We start from the raw sequence: 24496 nt of genomic DNA on the forward strand, positions 1-24496 counted from the left end.
CAGGGAAAATAGGCAATTTGAGATGATAACAAGATGCAATAACATCTTATTTTTACTTCTCTTGGAAGGTTTGGGGTTTTTTGCTTCCGAGTATGTTGTGATGATGGTGTCTTCCAGTAATTTTGTATAATTCTACTTCTATTATTTTTTGTGCACGTTGGGTTTTTTGGAAGTCAGTTCTTTACTCCTGAAATTCATATAGCACCTTGAATAATCCAGCTTTTAGTGATGATCGGAAATGGGATAACCAGGCTGCTGAAATGTTGAAACTGGTGAAGTATTTGTAGCGTGATATGCTGAGAAGACCTAAGCAGTAATGCTTGAGGATGCTACAGTGAAGTCATGAAAGAATAAAATGGTTGAAAAAGTCTGTTTCAACCTGGTTAATTAAAATGTGGTAACAAGTTGGTGAGAAGTACCAGCCTTGCCTGATGGTAGGCTGAGCTCAGCATGTTCACAATGCATAAAATGTCTAATTTGCAATGTATAGATGTTAGAAAATGTAGCATATATTTTGTATGCATGTATAAAATGAAGGAGTCTGCCCCTTATCCCCCAGGAAATAACTATTTTTTCTTGGTGGAGTGGCTGGGGGAAAAAGGAAGGTGACAGAAATAATTTGTCAGGTTTGACTGAAGATAACTTGCGGTCGAAGCATGCGAAGACAAAAGATGATAGAAGTACACAATTGCTATTTTATTTACTCATTTTACTTTCATGTTAGAAGATGAATGTGAGAGGAAAAGCCTTTGCTGCTCAGTGGTGGGAAAGGCTCAGAGCAGGGCGGTTGTTTCCGTACGAGCGCTGAGCACTGGCAGCTGTCAGGTTTCGAAGGGAGGTGTTGTGTTCCTGCCCTGTGTTCCTGTCCTGGCTCCGCAGCTCAGCGGCTGCTCTGCAGTTCAGCTTCCTCAGGGCTATGGAGGAATTGTGGATTATGGCTGTTATGCTCTGCTTTGAAAATGCAGCAGGTAGTCTGGATTTTCTGGGTTGTAACCTGGTCAGTGTTGAGATTTCCAGCTAGGCACTCTTAAATGAGACATCCCTTTGAGGTTTTGTTCTGTGAAAAATTCATTATATTATAACAAAATAAAATGCATTGTCTGATAACAAAATAAAGTGTAATTCAGTGAAAATTTCTGACAAAGAGAGCTCAAGAAGCTAAATGTTTTGTTGATGCTGTAAGTATACAGCATATTCCAGTGGTGTTGGAATATATACAGCATATACCAGTGGTCAATCATGTCTTTTTTTCTGTTTTACAGGTCAACTGTATTACTAGAGAGGAGGAGAGCTGTGGAAAACTCAAGGTACCTAAAACATTTTACTGCCTGAATTCTTGCTGTGTTTTAATGTAACAATAGTAAGGGGGAAGAGGGAACTGAATCAATGAACTGCAACTTTTAAAGCGGTTTTATTAAAAACCACAGACAAAAAAACCCCGTCACAATAATCTCATTAATGTTGTGCAAAATACATTTGTGGGATGAAGTTTTACCTCAGCTTTGGTGTGTGTACAAGAGTCTGAACAAAGCTGCGTAATACTTGCTCTAAATATATGATAGGACTGCATAGACATCAGGGTATTGAGGTGCCCTGCAAGTTCCAGCCCCAGTGAGGTGGATATTCCCTCTTTGTGCCATGGGGTACAGGCAGCAGCTGATGATAAATATCATCAAAGACAAGTGAATGTGGCATTTGCAGCTTCGACATTCTTCAGGGCAGCTAGCAGACTGCCTACAGCAGTTAACTGCTCCATGTACAGTTCCTAAAGATGCAAAAAGGAGTGGTATGAAGATGGTAGAACCTGAGCAGCAGCCTGGATTCTACAAGTTGAAACTGAGGATTCTTTTATACATTTTTCAGACACTTCTGTTAATGTCTTCTAAGTGTAACTATGGTATAGATGACATATATTGTGTTGTGGTCTTTATTTTTATAACAACAGGCAGAAAAACACTCTTACAGAGGAGTATTTTATGGATTTGAGTGCCTGATCTCTTACCTGAAGTAATTTTTAATCTACCGTTCTTCTCTATAGCTCCCCAGGTTTTTATTAAAATAAGACAGTGTTATAACTTGTGTTTTCACATCGGTTACGTAACTAAAAAGATCACATTAAAAATAATCCTGTTGCTAGCACTTGGATAGAGTTCTTTTGGGGGATTTTTCTTACTTGGAGAAAGTTTTTCTCCTTTCTCCTGTGAGATGCTACACGTACCTTGCAAATGGAACGCTATGAGGCAGAAGCAAGGAAGAAGTCAAAATATTATCACTTCATCAAAATGGAAAGACAATGGCTTTTAGTAATAAAAGCTGATTTTATATTCCTGTGCACTCCAAATTGAGAGGAGCTGAGCTGCCTTTTTCCACTAAGAGTGCATCAACTTGTTGCTTGTGAGTAATGGTGTAGTGAACTCTGGTTCTTTCTCTCCTGTTAATGCTAAGTTTGCGTTTGTAGCTGTGTAGGTTGCTTGTGCCACACATGCAAAAGAATTTTGCTACAGTTTATATGGAAATAATTTCTCAAATTTCTACTGTTAATACAGCTTTTTGAAATGAGTTATATCAAGTCTTTGTGATTGATAGAAAACAAAATGTGTGTTTTTGTTTAAAGAGCGTGAGAATTTAAAAGGAAGGGCAGCGCAACTTAAAGTCCTGATAAAAACCAAATGTGTTCAGTTCTTGACCTGCTGGTGGTAGTTATGCTTACATTGCAGGTGATACAAAACTACTCATGTCTGTTGTTTGAATAGAATTGAAAATATAGGAGAGCAAAACCTGTCTGCTGTCCAAGAGCAAAACCAACAGTGTTGTCACTGATGCGTTTATCGATAATGCCTTTCATTTCAAGAAACTGGGTCATTTCTTGGTCCTTTCACTCGTGCTTTAAGATCATTCAGATCATTGGTTCCACCTTTAAATTGAGGTCTTCTGTGGTGCTTGGGGTATTTAAAATACAAGATGTTTTCCTGGGATTTTGGGAGACGGCTAGACATGGAGCCCTAGCGTGGCTGCATTCCCTGCAGTGTTGGACTGGATTCTCCTGCAGGCTCCTGGTAAGATGAGAAGCTGGCAAAAAGCATAAAAAGGAATGAATGTGTAGCTGGAAAAAAGATACAAGGGACTCTCAGACATTTTATCTGGCGTCTCCTGTGCTGAAGAAGAGGTTTCTATCTCTTTGCTCATTTTAGACAAGGGATTTTACTCTTGACTTTTTTTTGCCCCTCACTGTGCAGAACCTGTCAAATCCTTTTCCTGACACTCTCCCCCGTCAGTCCGTGAGAAAGACTTCAAAAGAGATTTTTCCCAATTGCAAAAGGAACCAGGCATGGCCTTTCTTACTCACCCTGCATTTGAAGCATTGATAAGTAACATGTGGCTGGCTCCAAACTGCTGACTTTCCCAGCCGTTTAAGAAAACACTGTTAGGAGCATGGTTTTAAAAGAAACTACAGAATTGTTCTCCATTCTTTGCAATTGCTCTTTTGTGTAACGTGTCCCAAGAGGTTTGATTCTTTTCTGTTTGAAGCAGTGAGAATTCACTACTGTCTTTCTGATTAACACATATTGAAAAGAAATGTCAAGTTTTAAAAAATTTTTTCCATATGGGAAGGTTTTCTTTATTCATAATCTGTGTCACGCTCTTTAAGTTGTAACTTTCTTTTTCTTTAATGCCTTTGGATCATCGCTGTTTGGAAGTGCCCTAGCAGAAAGAAAAATATTATTTTTAGAACTTGAGACTAAGAAGAACCTGGAATCGAAATCTACTGTCTTGCATAATTGTTTAAACCTGCTATGGAGTTTGGCAAAGGTACGGACTGAGAGGTCTTTTCCATAAACTGTGGTTGGGACTTCATCTTTAAAGACAGGGTATGCCTGAGGACTGCCCCAGTCCTTTTAATAAGAGTTAAGCTCACCTGAAGGGCAAGGCTGAAAATGAAGAAGAATATACCCTGGGGAGTTCTGAGCTTTTCCATAACTCCAATCTGATGTATGTCATTATAATGATGGGAGAACATGGTAAAACAATGCCCTTTTTATGGTAAGATGCAAGGGTAACATAAATCTGTTTTCCAGTCTATCACTTGAATTGATTTTTCTTTTAAAAATAGCAATAAAACCCCAAGCCCTCCCTGAAATATGGATAGTGTAGCTGTATTACCCATAACCATTTAACCTGGTCAAATAAAACCCAATGTTGTCTCTTAGCTGTTGGAAAAGTTGCATTCTCTTCATGTTGTACCACGTGGTTAGTGTGAGGGGGGCTCAGATCTTGAGCTACTAAAATGTTCAAAGGACTTGTTGGGGCTGTTTCTGAAAACATCTCACAGAACTCTACGATTCAGCAAGTTTGTAAAGTTGATTTTTTTTAATCTGTCTCTTAGAAGCACGCTTCTAAGCTGCAGGTAGCATTACTCATTTAGATTTTTAAAATCCCCTTGCACATAGTACTGAGGAAGAAGTCAAAGTAGGGCAGAGCAGGACAGTTGCCAAAGTATTTTTGCATGTTACCAGTGTAGAGTTGACCAAACCTTTTGTTGACTACTGAAGCGTCAGCCTTTAGTGTCCCATTCCTGCCACCTGCACACACCCTGCTTTTCCAGGATGGCTGCAGCAGCTCTGCTGAAGGTCATGTTCCTAACTAGGCTGCTGTAGTGTTGATGGTTTTGAGCCCCTGGGCTTTCTAATCCTTGAGAGAGGCTCAATGTGTTTGTGGGACTATTTTAAGCATGCTCTTGAGTGCTTTCCTCCCACCCTGCCTAGTGCATCTTTCAGCATTCCCTCTCCATTCTCCAAACAGCCCTGACCCTTCCAGCCCATCAAGGAGGAATTGGGATGAACATTGGCTCAAAAATCCCTTTAGGCACCGTGCTTCCTATGTTCAAGCAAGGGAAAGTGTTTTAGTAAGTGTTTACTCCTGGATGTACAGTATTTCATGCAAATATGGAAAGATTGTGTTCTCCATCTTCTGGTCAGCTACCAGCCCTGATGGAACCATATTTAATCATCCTAGAAGTCTGGGTTCCTCTGGCCAAATGTAGATTTATTGTCCCCTCTGAGCCCCATTGTCAGTGAACTTCCCGATTTTGGTCAGTTTTTTAATTGGTGCTGTTTAAATTGCCCAGATGTGTCTCTTCAAACATCAGTGACTGTAGATAATCCTGTCTGCATGAATGATGAAACAGAATATGTGACACAAATGTATTTCTGCCTTAAATGCCTGTTTCCAGTAAATATTCGAAAAAGAAGTTGTCTTGAAGTCTGATAATAAAGACAAAATTAAACACGGATTTGGGTTTATGCACATTTCATGCAATTATCTAATCTGATGCCTTGTTCTCTAGTGAATCAATTTAAAGCTTTTTTTATTCCTACTCTATGAGACGTTTCAGTGCATAGAAGTCTGAGTCTTTGATTTAATCTCACTAAATATTTGTAGTAGCAGACAGTAATATTTGTTCATGCTGTATCTTCAGTCTGTGCTTTTTCTTGTTCGGCTTGAAAGGTGACCATGTTAATTGTGAAGACGATTTGCATTTAAAGTTCTGCATTTGTTGGGCTTTTCTTTCCTGTTGAGATGAAGAAACTCTCTGGAGCTCAGTTCCGGTTTACTTGGCTGTCTCAACCTTGTCCTGTATGGATGTGACAACGGTCTTCTATCTCCTCCACTTCTCCATCTTTCCCTGCTGGTGGTAGTGCTCATGCTGAACTGAGCTGTTCACTGTGACCAGTTCATCAAAGCACTGGAGCTCTGCCCAGATACTCATAACAAATAAAATAAAATGTGGAATATATTTGTGTAAGTTAAAGTAATCAAAGAGAATTTAAAAAAAAAAAAAAAAAAAAAAAAAAAAAAAAAAAAAAAAAAGGAGATCGTGTTCAGCATTTCTTTAGCTGTTGCCTTGCTCCTGAAAAAACTCCTTGCTTTGTGTGTAGCTCCCATTGCTTTTAGCACATACGTGAAAGAGCTGTGGAGTTGTAGGTTTTTAATCATTATTTTAAAAACACAATGATTTTCAGCATAGGTTGTTGTTACAAAATAGAGGCTGGTTCTCTGTAACCTCGGCACCAATTGATGATTGTCTTGTCTCAAAAGAGCCAAACCTAAAGTTTCTCTGGCATAAAAAGACTAAATTTGAGCACTTACTGCTTCTCTCACTGTGATGGAAAGCTGGAGTAGCTTAGAAGTTGAGGATGAGGAAGATTAATAAATAAAACAGGAAGACATCACCCTAAGATACTTCCAGAATTGCTGTTACTTCGATGATCCATAGCAGTAAGGAAGGCTTATCCGAATTCCTGCAACCTTTTAAATGTGAATAGGGTGCTTGAAGCAAAGATCTTGCTTTCTCCTTGGGCACGCTGCTAATCCCCGAGTTTGTACAGAATTTCTGTAGCTGTTACCTCTGCTGTGGATTTAGGAAAAAGACTTTCAGGCTTTCCAAGACAGCACAGCTTTTGAAGGCTTTATTTCAGTTATATTAAAATACTGAATTGTTGGTGCTGCTTTTTTTTTTTTTTCCTTTTGTCTTTTGTTTTTTTTTCCCTATGAGTGCCTGGAACGTGTTGAAGAGTGTTGGATTGCTCTTTGCTGTTTTCCCTTTCCGAGGTCCCATTCATGGAAACAGTTTGCTGGCAGCAGATAAGTTTCTGTATCTCATTCCCTGTCAAATTCCTCAGTCCATGTGATAAAGAGTTTCATGGGAAGCAGGAGGAGGAAGAAGAAGCGTTCATGTGAAGTCTCTGATTGCAGCAGGGAGCAGAGGAGCTTGGTGGGCACCTCCAGAAGGAATTGTAAGGAGGAGTGTACGTTTCCAGGGATGGGAGGGAAGCACTGGAGCTCTGGTGTTCACCACACAAAAACCTTTTTCAGTTGACACAAGAAGGCTGTTAAAAGTTAGTAGTACAGATTGTTTTAGCACATCCTGTTAATTATGAAATAATGAAGAACAGCTCTGCAAAGAGGAGCTTATGTAATTCTCTTGCTTGTGACATGGTGATCAGATTTTCTGCTCTTTCTGAATGATGTTGGAATTAAAGCTGGAAATCCTATTCAAAATTGGAGACTGGTATATTTTAAATGATCAGGCTTATAACTGCAAGAGAACAGATCTACCTTAAAAGTAAATGTTTTTTTTTCCAAAAGGTGAACTCATTCTATTTTGTTAGCATTATAGTTATTAATGGAAGGCTCTAAATGTGTCTCTCTACATCTACCAAATTGTACTTTTTTTTTTTCTTTTTTTTTTTTTTAATTGCTCCTTGGCTTAGGAATAAATCTGTCTCTGAGGACTTAAAATTGTTGAATATTTGTAAAGCATAACAAACCCAAACATGGCTAGATGTGTATTGGCTCACCATTGTGTCTTCACTGTGGAGATTGATGGATTTTACCTGGTTTGGCTTTATTCATCAACTGAGTAGAGTGAATGAGGAATATGTGGGTTTTGTTTTTTTAAAGTAGTTATAAACCTTGAAACTCTCCCACTTAATGCCAGTTTAACTTTAGCAAGAGCCTGTGGGTTTGTGATTTTTTCCCTCCTTCACTTACTGAACTGTATTCAGAAATTACAACATCCTTAGCAAATGTTGATAGTTAGAAAGTCAGTTTTTTATTTCCTATCTGCTGAAGCTGCATTTGTATAACTTCTTAACTGTTCAGTGCTAGTAACATGAAGGTTTTCTCTGTCTGCTAATGACTCTTCATAGAAAAGAGCCTGTTAAATGTGGAAGCAAATTTAAGACTTGGTTTTGTTGTGTGTCAGGTTAAAACAAACTCAGTCAAGTTCTTTGGAGCTGATGCTCCCTTAATTCCTCTCCTCCTGCAGAGCTTAGGTTGCTGACTGAGACGTGCCAACACTCAAGTCTCTGCTGGTTATCAGCGTGGAGTGCTCGGAGTTGTGATTTGTGTTGTGTCATCTTGGGCTGGGGAGAGTCTTGGCTGAAGGACAATGGGGTAAAAACAATCACTAACAAAGCATGAAAGTCTTGATTTCTTTATGCTGTACATTCAGGAACAGTTTTGCGGTGGTTGACAGTTCCTGCTATTGCCCAGTGCCTGCACCTTAATGTAGAGATATGGAGGGTTTCATGTCAAGAAGTTCAGTTTGAAGCTTATCTATACCAGTAATTGGACTAACCTGTAATTCTCTTAATTTAAAATTCAATTTAATAACTTTTTTTTTTTTTTTTTTTTTTTTTTTTACTAACAGTAGTGCAGCTACAAATTGGTGAGTCAACTGCTGAATGAAATGCGTTTATTCTCCATGGAAATGGAGCATTTATACTTGACATGGACTGTTACTTTAGATTGAGTTAATTTTTCTAATAAGCTAAAGTACTCAATCCCTCAAATACTACAATTAAACAACAAAACAAACCCATCTGCATTCTGTTTGCAGTCTTTGAGTATGTGTTCCTTAAAAAAAAAACAAAAAAACAAAACCCAAACAGTTTTGAACCATTGTAACACATAAGAATACCAATAGTGGTTATAGTACATTGAAGGTATCACCCTGATGTTTGGGGCAGCAACCTGCTGCCATGAAGTGTGCAAAGAGGCAATTTTTGTGTTTCCAAAGGCTGTGGATACAAGTCTCAAGCTTGTTGAAGGCAGTGACTCCAGAAAGCATCAGTGTTGCTTTCAGTACATTTGTATCTGGGATAGCAAAGCTGTTCTGAGCTGGCTCCCGGCAATGTGTTTGTATGATTCAGGTTCACTGGTCTGAGCTGGGGGACTGAGCTGTGCAATTTCCCCACCAGCCTTCTGCCTTTGCTAGTCATAAAAATGAGAATGCTTGGTATAAGGAAGTTAAAGCCTGCAGGTAGTAAAGTGGCTTTTGAAAGAATGGTTTAGAAGTTGGATAAAATATATGCCCATCTGTTGAAGACTTTGAAATTTTTCTTGTTGCTACTTTTTATTTTTAAGAGGCAAGGAGGGGTTTATAGCAAGGTTTAGGAATCTCTTAGCAACAAGGAACCATCTTTCAAAAGTTGGAAGTTTTTGCTGAAGAAAATAGAAGGGGAAAAAAACTCTCACAAATTAAATTTTAAAATATAATAAGTCTGGCCAAAAGATATTCTGAGAAACAATTTGCTAAAGATACCAGAGCCGACAATAAATCATTTAAATTGAATCATTTCAAGTACATCAGGAATGAACCTCCTGCCAGACAGACTGGAGAGCTGATAGATGACTGAAGTATGGAAGAAATACATGGTAAAGATAAGGCACAGAACAAAAGCTAAGTGATTTTTATCCAAGTTGACTTTCCTGAGGGATTTTAGGGCAGAAACTTCACTTTGTAGGTCATATTTTGAGAATTGGTCTCAAATTGAAATATTGGTGAAAAAGATTTTTAGAACATAGAAAAAAAAGTAGCCAATTGCCAGGAGTATATACCATTGGCCCAGGAGAGCCTGTGGTAACCACGAGTGACAACATTGATCTGGCAACTATGATCTGTTGCTTAAAATGGCTGTGAGATCAGAGGCAGGAAGATAGACAAACACAATTTCAATGTATTAAAAGCATTCCAGGAATAGTCAGGGTACCACAGACTTGCAGGTCTGTACAGGCAACTTAGTCTGTTTCAAAGACCACAGAATTGGTAATCACATGGGCAAATACGTGGGCAAAAACTGATCTCAGGATTTGAGGGAAGTACTTGTGCATTTCAGATAGATGGCCTTTAACCTTAGGGTGGGACATGTAGTTATTTAGGTCTCGTTTTCCTCCTCTTCAGCTTGCAGAGTTGAAGTTGCTGTTGGTGTCAAATGCAAAAAAAACCCTATCATTTGCTCTGTAGTCATATAACTTTTTGAAAAATGTACTTACTTAACAGCTAGGAGCAGAATACTATACCACAATGTAACTTTGTGATAAATTAGATGGACCTCAATAAATAACTGGATTATAGGAAACAGTGGACTGAAATCAACTCTGTTCCCTCAAGAACACTAGTTGACACGCATATAATAAAAATCTTTGACTGCTGATGTAGATTTATTAAGATATGAATGTTTGTTTAATTTTGGTCAAGTTCTGACCACAGGATCCTAGGTGAAGCTTAGTTTGTGGTAAGTGTGGCACTGTCAGTAAGTAGACTCCTATGAAATCTGCCAAGTCTGAATTTTCTCCTGTCCTTGTATGTGATTGGCACACATCACACTGAATGTTTGTGACTTTTTTACATTGCTGATAACACACACTTCTTGGTAAGATGATACAATATAGATAAGGTAGAGTGTCATCTTGGCATCGTACCAGGCTTTAGGAAAAAAATATTGTTTGGACTAAAAACAGCTTCAAGCTTTTTCATGGCTAGAGCCTAAGTTGCTTAATGATGGTGCTTTGAAGTGAATAGCTTTAAATAGCTTTCAAGTGAAACAAATTTACAAGACCACCCAAAGGTCCTCTCCAGCGTGTGTCAGCTTTATACCAGTTTTGTACCAAAGAATTACAAAATGACCAAAGGTTACCAGAAAGGTCAGGTTACTTCCATGGAAATATTTTCTTTGACCAAATCTCTCCCTTAGGCTTTGGGAATATACACTCTAGATAAGTTTATGCTATTCTCTTTCAAGCATAAAAGATGAAGTTTGCACCATTGCTATTTTGCACGTTGTGTCATATGGAAGAAAGCATATGTTTGTAGGTGGGTACTGATAAGCTTGTATGATTTAGGAAAGCATTCAAAAATCCTCTCATCTTCACCATAACTTAGTGTTGCATGTTTGTCATAAATCATGCCAATTCAATCCTGGCTCATCTGTCATATAAGGAGAAGAGCTTAAATCAGCTTTTACAAAATACATTTCAGTGCAGTACACTCAATACATTTCACTGCAATAAAACCTTTATTGCTGTGAATACACCAAGGTGCTTGTTGTGGGCTGATGGATGCAAGGGGTTTGTTGTTGCCTTTACTCCGCTTTCAGCATGAACCATTGAAGAATTCCTAATATAAAGGAGTGTTTTGTTTGTTTACATGTCAATCTAACATTGAGATGTAGACACTGTAGTACGGTGTTGATGCCAAGAAGTGTGAGTTGTGCAGTGCATTTGTTAATTTTTTAGCTCATTTTTCTTTCTTGACAGCAACAGTAAAATACAAAAGACAGTCTTTAAGATGCACGTTAGCTTCAAGCACTTACTGAGAATGGAAGAGAAAGCCTTGTCATTACTTTAAAAATAATTTATGGAACTTTTTAACACTATGTCCTATTGCACTTGTTTGCTCATAGTAGTCTCCATGGATGAACATTTTTGTAGTCAAATAAATTTGTATTTTGATTGCAAACCCAATAAAATATGTATGCTACCTTTCCTCTGTTCCTCCTTCCCTCACTTTCCCTCCTCTTCTGTTCTCTACATATTGAGATTTTATTCCTTTATATTTTTTAAGGAGTTGGTCATATGTTTTTACTTGGTTATTGTTATGTTGGGAACTCTTGCCCTTGGTATTCTGAAACCTTGTTTGTGCCTTGGTGACAGTTTCTCACAGCATATTTTATGTTGCCAGATCCTGGGATGTGCTTGGCACTGTGAGTTTCTCATTTTATACTGTGTTGTATCTCACTGCTGAGAATTAGTCTGTAGTATGTGTTGTTTACTTGGGCAATGTGAAAAAGACCTCTGGTTGTGAGATGCGTAGAAAAGTGTATTACCCGTTATGCACATGAATTGCAAGAATTTAATGAGTAGGCTCTTGTTTTTAAATCTGCCACTTGGATTTTTTTTTCCCTTGGGCTAATGAAACAGTTAAGTGATCTCTTCTTAGGTTTATGCTGTCTTGTCTGAAGCTTGTCAGTGTTTTAGAGCAGCACGTGCCTTGCATAACTCAAGATCTCTGCAGTATCAGTGCCTGCACGAGGATTGTGTGCCTCTGTTGGAACCACTGTAAGTCTATGGCACAACCAATGAAGTCTAGATAATTACCCGCTTCATGCCAGAGAGAGGTTAATTAGACAGTGAATTCAAATGGTATGTAATTATCTAAAGTTAGGCAGAAAGAGTTGCACTCTAAGACCTAACGGTTTCACAAATACAAATGCTGAACATGAAGATGTTAAGTTTCAGTACTCAGTACATAATATAGATGATAAATGAAAACTGTTCCTATAGGACTTAGGAATTTTTCGAACTGGGTACTTTTAGGCATTGAGCAACTTTGGTCCTGATTCACATCTCAGAGAGACAAGAACTGAAGTCATCCCAAGTGACTCACAAATTATTTTACCATGAAGTATGAACTTCTCTTGCAAGTTCAGATGTGCTGTTTATCCTTAACTATTATGTGATGTAAGCATTTCTAGGCACAATCAAACAACTTCCATATTTCAGTAATTATTCCAGCAAGTGTGATATGTGTTCATATTCAGCATAAGTAAAACAATTTGCCTGTATTACAGCCGGATGTGAAAATTAGGGACTTTCTAAACCCCTTTTGCATTCTTTTAGTGTGAAATTCTTTGCTGTGTATCAAATCCAAGAGCTAAACCTCACTATTACTCACCTGTAAGTCTGGTTTGTGACATAAGTGGTATGTGGGATTGGAACCCTCTCTGCATCTGAATTTTAGCCTTAGTGACTAAAATTTATCTCCAGCTTGAAACATAATGCCTAAATTTAAATGATAAATCCTTAAGAGCAGAACTCTGATTTATTTCTGGGATAGCTTTCATGCTTTTAAGGAATACATAGATCTCGGATAGGTTTGCGTCACAAGAGAGAATTTTGCTCTAGAGAAGAAGTAGGAAACAGAAGAGACTAGTCAGTGAAGAGTTGTGTTTAGTTAGCCAGTTGGCATATGTGCACTTGCAAGATTCACTTGAATGATTTCTATTTGTAGTGCTCAGCTGAGTTCTACTGATGCAGTGAAACTTACTGTTGTCACTTCTAACGTCTATCAGTATTTTCACAGCCTTCTATCAAAATATTGCTGAAAACTGAGCCTGAGAAACAAATCTGAAACCAATAACCAACACCCATTCTAGTTATTATGGCTGGGGGGAGAGTAATTTTTAAGCTGCATAAATTTTTAAGGCATCTGCAGCTCTATTGCCATTCACTACTTTACTAAGATATCTTCCATTTTGAGGTAGGTCTAAAAAAGCCTTTAGTCTTTCTGGGATTTTTAAAGACTTCTCTGTGTTCTGCCGTTCAAAAATACCTCTGTCTTCTATTGTCCAGTATTTAGGTTAAGTAGGATATTAAGAAATACAATTATTTGCATTGCTGAACTTCATGTGAAAAGAATTAACGGTCTTGGGAAGGTGGCCTACGTACCTTGGAGGTCTTGGCATTGCTCAGGATGATGTGATTGACTGATCACCTCCAGAAACTTTCTGTGCGTGTGTCTAATATGTGAGAAAAACAGGTTTTGCTGTGGCAGACAATAAACGATGTAGGAAATCATTCCCCAATGGATTTGCCTAATGTTGGGTGGCTAAAAATGAAATTGTGGGAAGAATGATGAGTGCTGTTCTTGCTTTCCAGCAGCAGTGGAACTGTTCATGCAGCAAATATAGTGAGATTGCATGCAGTCTAAATTGGGCTGTGCTTCTGATTTAAAAATGTGCTGCTTCTGTTTACCCTTTATTGAGTCATTGGTTCCAAGAGAGAAAAAAGGGATGGTATTTTAAGCCATTTGTACAAATTCATATCTTCCAGTCAACCATAGGATTTGGATTTACTTTACTTGGGAAGCTGTAAATTAGTGAAAGGCCTCTGCTCTTCTGTTTTCCAAATGATAACACTGCATGCTTGAATAGTGGTTTTGGAAATTATACCAACCTTCCAGAAGCATAGCTCTAAACTTTAGAGATCCTTTTTTGAAAAGGTAATTTTTATATATTTGATCAATCTTGCTTGCTAGAAGGATATTTTTCTACCATTTGCTTTATTACTGTATGGACATGATATCAGAGTCTTACTGGTTTTCTTTCCACGCAGTGGGGCACAAGCTTGTAGTTTTAGCAGACTCAGTTCATTCAGCAAAATGCACCAGCTGGTACTTAATTGCTTTTTTGTAAAGAGAATAGCCCTCTGATGGTTATTCCTTACCATAGGTACTGGCATTGAAAATGGTCAGGTGAAAATACTTTCTTATTAGCGTGATTCTTTTGAGTACCTGTGCAGTTTTGAGAGGATTGAGTGCTCCATCCAATGAAGAGGTGACTTGCTGCCACTAAAAATCAAAGGAGCTATTTTTTACTGGTGGTGTTGGAGCTGAAGAAAAAAATGGCAATAATATGTATTGGAAGTGTTTTGCTGTGTGTGGCTTTTCCCAGCAAGAGGGAATCAATTTGGAATTTTTAAATGGGGACTGGCTTGGATTAATGGAGGAAAAAAAGACACGTTGTTTTGAGTTTTTAAATGTATTAGAGGAAAAAATGAGCAGTTCATGTAAACTGGTGAGTTTGAGTGGGATGAAATTTCCAGAGCTCAACAGGGTGAGGTTTGTTGATGGTACCAATAGCATCCCCCTTTTATGTACTCTGTGCCTTTCCTGGAATTTCCTGGGATTTTATTCATAGGAAAGACTCTAAAGGACTCGATTCTGCTTTAAGTTCTGGGGCTTCAGGGCTGCAAGCATAGGTGAAATTACTTACCAATAATTAGTAATTTCGCACCAATATATCTTACTGTAGAATGGATGGAGCCAAGTCTCTCTAGCAACTTTGCTGGGAAAGCATGATCCCAAGTGAAAGTAACAGCTTTTGTCAAATCCCCCCAGATCTCCCTACCTGACATCAGCCAACATAAAAGCATCTTGGCAGAGCTGACACAATTTCTGAGCTCATCCCACCTTGTCTCTGCCAGTGATGGTTGTGTCCTGCATGTTGAGCCTGGCTTCAGCGGCAGCTCCCTGACCTCCTCGGCCTCCCTCTCCCCCAGATAACTTTATCCTCATAACACAGATACTCAGTCTGGATTTCATTTCTTCCCCTTCAGCTCTGTGTGATCTCACGTGCATTCCTGCCGCATTACCAGCAGCCCACATCTCTGAAAGTGCCCTATCGGCTTTCAGTGGCCGAAGCTCGGAGGGGAAACGGCCCAGTTCCTCCGTGCACAAACAGCTGGGCAGCTGTGGATGGAATTAATTGCTGATATGCACTGGGCTGTGTTTTTCTTCTCTTGTCATTTCCTTTGCAGCTGTGAAAGGCAAGGTTTTAAGGCTTTGAAAACAGCGCAGACCTTCTCAGTGGGAGTAATGTAAGAGTACTGAAATATATGTGTAGATTAGGATTTGCATATAAAATAAAACCTCTCCTGAGCTGTAACAGCCAGCACTGTTGATGTCAATATTCAAATTCCAGGTGCACCTTGCAAAATTAATTTGGATCTCCAGCTTGAGAAAAAAATCTGTTTGAGGAGATTTGGATTTCTGAAAGCAATAATCATTGTTTTCTGGAGTCTGAAGTTGAGCGTTGAAAGCAATCTGTTATGAAAATGGTTGTCTTCCATGTATACTCTTGGAGCTAATTTATAAAATGGACTGATGCTGCTTTAGCCAAATGTGAAACAGTCAAGTTGCTGAAAGTCATGTTCCAGGCCAGCAGTTATGGGAAATTTATCACGGGGTTGGAAAATACATATGTTATCAACAGTGCTGCATGTCTGCCTCGAGGCTTCACCCAGCCCATAACAATCCAAAAACAAACCACCCATCACAAATAAAAAAAAATGCTGTCAAAAGTAGATTCTAAACCGTAATGCTGTCAGAAGCTGCAGCATGCTGGGCTTAGTTGTAAAATCAGTGGAAAAATGTATGGTACCTATTGTTGAAGATTAGCATTTTGTGAGTTTCCAATATGGAAGTACAACAGATATTTTTCCCCTTGTTTATGAAACTTCTAAATGTGCTTTTGTTTTATGGAATTGTTACACCTCCCCTACTAGTAGGCTTATGCTGCCATGCATTTACTCAGGGGAAGATCTCTAAGCTCTTTTACCAAAATAATTACAACTCTCGTAGGTATTTTACTAATACACAGTATTTGCATACCGTAAATAGTCTCATACCTAGAATGGATTGTTTAAACAAATGCTTGAAAAAGGTTTTGTTGTTTTAAGACCTGGTCTTAATAACTAAATAAATGAAGTTGTACAAATATGCTGAAAAGGTCCCCAGCAGCTTGAGTTGTGTAACTCCTTGTACCGTAAGATGAGTATTTCAAAGGTCCCACTGAAACCAGGACCATTATTTGTGGTAAATACTGTGCAGAGTGAGGAAGGGTTGACAGACCAAGATCTTAATAAATAAATAAATAAAAAATGCACAACTCTTAAAAGGAGCCAGACTTTCAGTCTCAGCACCACATCAGCCAAACTCTTGCAGAGAGTGCTTCAGAGAGCTGTGGGATTATACTTCTGGCAAATACAAAGGAGTGCATCCTTATAGCCTCGTTTTTCAGCCTTCCATGCAAGGGATTTCCGCTGTGACCTTGTGTCTGTCGTAGCTAACAGTGTGCAAGGGGACACAGCCCAAGTCTGGCTCACATGGTATGCAGGAAGTTGAGCTGTAGTAACTTGATTGTAAATCTGAGCCAGAGAGTCAGTAACTCAAATCGTGGCTGTTACTTCAAAGAACGAAGGTTGCTTCCTTGAAAGGCTTCTAGTTTTTATAGCTATACAAAAGTTAACTCTTACCTAAGTTGTATGTTATACATATGCATATATATGTTCATATCTTATTATAAATACACATGTATCATATGCACCCTGTTCCATATCTGTCACACTAAGTACTTCTTTGGCAGGTAGGAGAAGTTACGGGAACAATTAAAATTCCTGTGCAACACTGGATTACTTGCTTGTTTGGAAGAGTGGGTGGTGTTATAGGGAGGGGGGAAAAGGCAGATCTCTACTTCAAAACCAAAGAGTAAAAGCATTCTGGAATGGTTTTGCCAGAAGGTCTTTTTGTCAGTTTGTGTTTGAACAGAAAGGTCTGGGTATCAGGAATAGAATTCTGGGGTTTGCACTCTGGTGTATCTTGTTGGTAAATATTTAAGGAGTTATAGAGCTGCAGTTTTTATGGCCAGTAACCAACTGGTGATCCTTTCAAGGCAATAAACAGTATATGAGAACAGTGTTCTTAATTGCCCTGGTGTGCAAGAAGTTGTTAAAGTTTAGAAACCGGTTGTTCTCCGCTCTGCCTTCACTTTAATCTAGTGCCTGTCTGACTGCAAGATTAAGAGTGGCAAAAAACTCCAACCAGTTTTAAGGAACTCATATACGAGCTGGGCAATTTAATTTCATCCAGCAGTGAGTATCTTGATCCAGACTGTCTGCACTGTGTTTTTCTGTGGGTTACAGGACAGGTTGGTGGCATGATTTGCTTTGCAAACCCGTAAATGAGTTCATGTTTGTGAATCTTTTAGCTGTGGTTTCTTTCTCCACCCTTTTCTCATGAATAAACTTGAAAAATATTTAGGACGAGATTTCTCTGGACTCGCCACGTCTGATGGTATCTTTTTCAACTGCGGTCTTTGTATATATATGTACTTCTAAAACAATTGGGAGGTGTGGTGCAGTGTGCTTCCTTGGAGGGAGGAATGATGTTAGTAAAGATTACTGATCTGTGAGAAGTGTCAACTACAGAAAATGCTGAAACTAACAATGTGGCTGGGAGGAGTCTGTGGCTTTGGTTTTTAACTCCCTTTGGGTTTTGCTAGTGACTCGGAGCAGGGGAGTGTTTGGTCAGCTGTGGTGTAACAGTGAAAAAATTCTTGTCTTCCTGACAAGTACATTTATCAATATAGTAATAAGTTCAGTGTCTTAAACAACCACCTGACCTGCTACATGAAGAAAATGTATGCAGTTAATAAATACTTCAGATTGTTCTGTATGTGACTGACAAGCCATATTAGACTAATGAAATACAGGATTTGGCAGTACTAAAGCTCGAGACATCGTTGAGTGAACTTTGTGTAAGAGTGGGTTCATTCAATAAAAAATAAAAGGAGCATTTAAAGAGCCTTTTATTCCTGTCATAAAGATGCTTTGTGCTATTGCAGTTGTGTGTTTCACAGAACGGTTGGGGATGGATGCTGCAGCTAGTTGGCTTGTAATTTTAGTGTCTTCCATTTGAGACAGGCATGATTTTTATCTTCGTTGTTGTGACATGACTGGTGAGTTACAGTTTCTGTGTTTGAATGAGTTTCCCACTATAGTCAGTATCACGTTTCCATAAATCAGTCTGTTAGCCTCGGTCATTCTGCATATTATGGGATGGGTTGGGGTTTGTTGGGTTTGTTTTTTTGTTGGTTTTGGGTTTTTGTGTTTGTTTGAGTTTTTTGGGGTGGTTGGTTGGTTGGTTGGTTGGGGGGGGGTGGTTTTTTGGTTTTTTTTAGCAAGTGAGATCTGATTTAAGCCAAGGAGCTTCTGCTTAAGCCAAGGAGAATGCCAGACAGAATGCCAGTAGGATTGGGCTCAGAGTTTTGAGTGTTTGTTAGTAGCTAAAGTGAGCACAGCCACATGGGGCACAGGGCTGATTCTGCTGTGCTGCAGTACCATGGGTCCATGTACCTGTGAGGTTTTAAGTCCGTGAAATAAAATTAATGAATTATATTTTGGTTTGTGGTTGAGCTTGGTTTTGAGTTGTTTTTGAGGTTTTTTTAATAGTTGTTTTTTGGTTTTTTTTAATAGGTAGGTAGTTTTTATATATTTTAACACATGGCTCTAAACCAGCTCATTACTGGTCAGGCAGTTACAGCAATTGTTGCACTGTAGTTCCTCCTCTCTATTTACTGTATCAAAGTAGTTCAACTTCCGTGAGTGTGTGCGCTGATGGGTTTTTATCATGTGTGTGAGTAGTAGCAGACTAGATATTCTCCCATATTAGTCATTGTAGTGTGATAGATAATAGAGAAATCTATTCTCATTGAAAGCTATAGCAGAGTGCATAAGACAGCCTTCATTAATGTATACTGCAATTGTATTGAATTTCTTCAATTACAGCAGAGAGATTCTCATGGTAAAGGCACAACCAACTAATTTTAAATTGTCTATTAAATTCAATTTTCTAGTATCCAAAAGCATACGAGCATCCTGGTCAAAGAAAGAAAAATTAAAAAAAAGCTAAGTACACCAGTATTTTAAAATATATAAACTGGGGAGAAGAACAAAAAAGCTTCTAACTTTCAGTAGATTAATCATGCTTTCAGCATCTGCAGTGGAGGTTTTTCTTAAATACAGTTTTGAGATACGCTGTATTAATCCCAAAGGTTTGTGAGGGCGAGCAGAGCTTAGCCTAGGAGGCAGATACTGAGTTCTGGCATTAGTTTTTTTGCATTGTTTCCACATTCTGGCACTCTACTCCATTTCCTCGCCTCACTGAGCACTGAAAGGGACATAAATTGACATAACTAGATTTTTGTGACTGGGGCAAGGGAAGCAGCCTGAAAGATAAACTTTAACCTGTCATCCTGTCAACAAATTTACATTGTTAGAAAAGTAAGAATTTATATACCGTGGAGTCAAGAATAGTATGTAAGGACAATGCATTAAGATAAAGAAAGTGCATATCTGAAGTTTTATTTTTTTCAGCTTAAAAATAGAATCTGAACAACCCACTGTCTGATTTGCTTTTCCATTAAGAAATTTACTTTTGCATTTTTCTGTTGTAGAAAAAGCTCAGAGTACTTTCACTGGCCTAAAGCAAGGAAGTCTGAACTATGGCAAAAGTTAATGGGAAAGTAATGGAATAATTTGGCCCGTCCCTGTAGTTTTAGGACTGCTAACTTCTCTTAGCAGTCTATTCTGTGTCTTGAGCATGCTACGGTTCGGTTATGCAACCTTGGGAAGTTTGTCTCCTCCTGAATGCACTGTTCCTTTATTAAGGCTAATGGGAGTCATGTGTTTGTGTCAGTGGGAAAGCAGACCCTTAAAAATCTTTCTGGTAGATTTGGTGGAAACAGAGCTCACGTTCGTTATTGCCGTTCTGGGCAGTTGGATGTCTCATTAGCGGAATGTTAATGATGTTCAGTGAACTTCATTACTGGACAAGAGGATGTGGTGAAAATATAAAACGAGTGACTTTTCAATCTTACAATTTCCTGTATTGTTGGGTTAATTTCTGCCTGTCGTGCCTGTCCCATTGGCAGTGTTTACACGCTGTTGCCTGGAGTCTGGTGGATGTTGTGCTGGGGATGTTCTGTGCCCTGAGCCCAGGCTGGGGTTCTCCTCTCCTGGGAAACTTACAGTAACAACCATTAGATTTTCAATCCTTCTCCAGCCTCAGGCAGGAAGCTGATTATAATCATCCAGCAGGTGGGAGCCGGATTTTAGCTGTGGGACTGTCAGTGCAGCATCTTTACAGCGACGGCGGAGTGCGGAGGGAGCGAACACGGCTTTGCACAGCCCCGCGGGGAGAGGTGATGGTGACACCCACACCGTCCCTTCACCGAGCAGATGTTCCTGCGAACCCCCGCTCACACAAACAAACCCACCGTGTCCCCGCCGAGCCGCAGGATGGGCTGGCCCCGGCGTGAGGCCGAGCCCTTGGCTGGCAGTGGGAATTCGCTTACCCTCGGAAAACGCGGCCTTTCGTTTTATCTCGCTGAGGCAACCGCAGGGGAACAATGGGTTATTAGAGCATTGGAACAACACGGGCTTTGAGTGACCCCCGCGTTACTGTGCAGTGCAGGCGAGGCTAAAAGGAGAGATTGGCTGCCCCCAGAGTTAATTTGGCGGCTGCTGCCTGGGGGCCTGGGCTGGTGGTGGGTGTGAGGTGAGGGTGGCCATGAGGGAGCAGGGAGGGCTTCCCCTCAGGGCAGACTCTGGGAAAGGGGAAGAAGTAAACACAAAAACAGAGAGCTGGCAAAGTTAAAAACGTTCGGTCTGTTTTGTCTTTCTGGTACAAAAATCTGTTTTCCTTCATTCTTCAGCTTTTAAGACGAAACTGCTATGTTGCTGATTTTTGTCGCTGACAGTGAAAGTGGCTGGAAATGGCTGAGTGGCAGATGAAGTGTCCTGTCACAAGCAGAAAGGTGCTGACCTCCCCGATTGTACCTGGAATGGCCCAGGCAGGCTTTCGCATCCCATGCAGGGTCCAAGGACTTGGATCTTAATTGTAGCCTTTGGGGGTGTTATTCTCCCTGAGGGTCATCTCCCTGAAGCTGTGCACATCTGTGAGAAATTAGGTAGATTATGCCATTGGTATCTCAGAAATTAGAGTCCCAGAATCACAGAATAGACTGAGTTGGAAGGGACACACAAAAATCAAGTCCAGTTCTTAGCCCTGTAAAGAAACATCCCCCAGAATCACACCGTGTGCCCAAGAGCGTTGTCCAAGCACTCTTGAACTCTGTCAGGCTTGGTGCTGTAATCGCTGCCCTGGGGAGCTGTTCCAGTGCCCAGCCACCCTCTGGGAGAAGAAGCTTTTATAATGTCTAATTTGCTATACCAAAAATCTGTTTTTTCAGAGGAATGAGGATGTATGGCAATGTTTTAGCCTACAAACAAGGTATGTTCCAGGTATGTATGGTCCTGGTCTTAAAGGTACACTTTTATTAGAAGCACTCATATTTCAGTGATAAAATATGTAGAGAATATATGTATTTTCAATGGTAAAAATGTGTAGAGCTACAGAGTGGACATGAATTTTGAGAAAATCCAGAAGGGATGCAACATTTAGGTGTTTGCCGGTAACAATACTCCTCTTTCATAAAGCAGAAACCAATTTTTTTAGTTCCTCAGCTTTCACTTACACACATACCCTTAAAAACAAGAGGAAAAAAAAAAAAAAAAAAGAAACCTCCCCTCCTGATGACACTTCACAGTCTTGAGTAGAATTTTCCTGCCTGCAGGGCTGAAAGAGGAGCTCATCCAGTGAGTTATTTGTAGTTCCATTGGTCTTTCTATGATGAGAAACAACAAGGTGATAAAACTACTTTTGCCTTCCGGACTGGTGTACCTATTGCTGAGATTTTATGTGTATTTTTTAGTGTGTTTTTCTCAAAGCACATAATAATGAAGAATTGTGGCATCTCTTTCCTGGGTAGTTATCTACTCAATATGCAAATGTATTCCCAATGCCCTGAGTAGAAGCTGGCTGGAAGCCTCCCAGTCAGTCCTCACTGAAGAGTTCCTGCGTTGCATCTGAGAGTCCAGAACCAAAGACTTTGCTGTCAATTGGTGAAGGCGAAACGGGCTCTCCATGAAGGATGAAATATTTAATAGTTATGATGTGCACACATTTCTTTTTTTTTTTTTTTTTAATCAGTTGGGGAAAAACAAGCAGTGGCAGCAGCTGTGCCATGTGAGTGAGTGTGTCATGAGCCTTCTGGGCAAGGCATAGTGAAGGGCATTATTCCACTGGGAGGTTGGCACTGGCCATGGCCCTCCAGAGTTGCCACAAAGGATTTTCTGTTCAACATCTAATGCAACAAGCACATTCATATGTTTGCAGAGGGTTTCCATGGAAACCGTGTAAACTGTGATGCTGGCAGACAGAGGCAAAGGTTATACTATTGTAGAGGCCCTTTTGTATTCTCTTTAAATGTTTCAGAGCAGCTATATTTCTTAACTGATACTCTGAGCCTGTGCAGCAGTTTGTTTCGATTTTTGGCTTGGTCTTTCATTTTTCCTCCTCTTTTCCCCCCGTTGTCATTTTTGTGGTGGTACTGAGGAGGTCAAATGAGATGCAAGAATAGCAATGGAAATGTGGTGGGTTTGTTTTGTTTTGGTTTGTTTGTTTTTTACATGGGATCACTTGAGTGTCATTATTTGAATTGACTTATCTTTCTGTTAGCAGTAATGGTGCAATTGGAAATGGAAGAAGAGGGCACAAAAAAAAAAAACCTTACTAGCACATTTCTCATTTTTGTTGAGCGCTTTTATTGCTCAGGTAGATCTGACTCAGGTCATTGCTTACTGGCACTTGGAGAATTTTGAATGCTGGTCTCCTCTCAGAACAATGAGCTTATGCTTTTTATAGATACTGGTTTTAACACTGGCCAGCCTTTAGTATGCTTTGAGAGTTCATGCTGTTTTTAAATTTATCCTACAAATTTAAATTTCCAAAAATACCTATTGCTTTGTTCGTGTTTCAGGAAGTACTCCCACCATGGGCACAAATGCTACTTATTTGGAAAGAAAAATATTGGCTCTTCTATAGGATTATCCAAGTTTCCCCTCTGATATCCAAGTTCCCAAGCTCCTCAAGTTCCCATTTTTTTGCAAAATTATGCTTGTTCACAGCTTCAGCTTAATTATCATGGGAGATTATTTTAAATTACCGAGTCTGTGTCTGGGCTTATGCTGCAGGTCAGAGAGAGGTCCAGGTACTGCTTGTTCACCTGCTGCTCTATGAAAATGAGATTTTACCTGATTATGCTGTGCATGTATTCATTCCTGCCACTTAACTTCTGAACCTATTGGTTACTTGAAGCCAAACTTGGTACAAAGGTAAAAGCATAATTTGCTTTGCAGAAATTGATATCTGGTTAAAGATGTAGGATTTTGATGCTGAGCAGCATCCTCAGTACTTGAAGTACAAGTTGCTCAGTCCATCTGATTATAGGGCACTGACTAAAAAAAGGTTGTGTCAATTAATTATTGAACTCAATCACAAGTTTGCAGAATCAAGAGACAATTTAAATTCTCAGTTTTAAAGACTAAAACATACTTTGCTGCAAAAAGGGCAAAAGCCTTTTAGGTGTATACAGTATTACGATCTTAAATGAGCAAGTAACATAAAAGCATTGTGTTTCTGAACTTGTGAAAGTGCTGTCATAATTACACAAGGCAGCACTTGGTAATTACTCTTTGTGGCTACAAGTATGAAACAGCCAATTTGGGGAACTTATTGTTGTGGATGATAGTTTCTAACAGAATGAAAAGGTGGAATGTGCTGTTAGCTCAGGATGGCTGCTGATTTACTTTTGGACAGCCAGGCATGCCCATGACCATCTGTGCAACATGCCAGGAGCAGCCAGGAAGGGATAACTTTGTTTACTTATTTCTCATGTTTTGCTATTTATATATCAGATGTATAATTATTAAAGGCTTCATATTCAGTGCCTTGTAAATGTGACAGTTAAAAATAACTTAAAAAAAAATAAACCATCTATTTTAGTCTTCTAGAAACTACTGGTCTTCCAGTCCAATATCACACAGGCACAAACAACATGTTGAATATGGCATGAAAATGAACACAGGATAGATGTAATGAAAACCTTTCTTCAAGTTTCATCTAGCATAATTGAATAATTGCACTTTCTGAGGGATGGGGGTTGTGTGCCAGGTAGGAGTGTTTCTCATTATGAATCCCACTTTTCTGAGTTTGAAGCCAGAAGTCTCAAGAAAGTCTGTTCATATAACACAAAACTTTGCATGCTTTCGTCACATCATACTGACTGCTTTGCAGTACGAACTTCGATTAGTTTTGATAATTTATCACAGAGAGAGAGCATGTACTAATGAGGGAGGCCAAAATCAAAATTCCTTAGCAATTTGCCAGAGAATTAAAAAGAACGGAATTATAAAC

General features: G+C 39.4%; 1 protein-coding gene across 5 annotated transcripts in view; it reads left to right on the top strand.

Moving 5' to 3' along the window:
* The window catches only part of ADD3 (adducin 3), a 92149-nt gene that overhangs the window by 31976 nt on the left and 35677 nt on the right, over window positions 1-24496 (top strand). For 3 of the 5 annotated variants that reach the window (XM_040070575.2, XM_040070578.2, XM_040070580.2), the window contains exon 2: window positions 1263-1307. The gene's annotated coding sequence lies outside the window, so the exon portion shown is untranslated. Of the gene's footprint in view, window positions 1-1262; window positions 1308-21431; window positions 21484-24496 lie in introns of all 5 variants that reach the window. The other 2 variants (XM_058421441.1, XM_040070581.2) reach the window with 1 other exon arrangement.

The sequence above is a fragment of the Hirundo rustica genome, chromosome 8 (assembly GCF_015227805.2).
Source record: "Hirundo rustica isolate bHirRus1 chromosome 8, bHirRus1.pri.v3, whole genome shotgun sequence".
Classification (NCBI taxonomy): domain Eukaryota; kingdom Metazoa; phylum Chordata; class Aves; order Passeriformes; family Hirundinidae; genus Hirundo; species Hirundo rustica.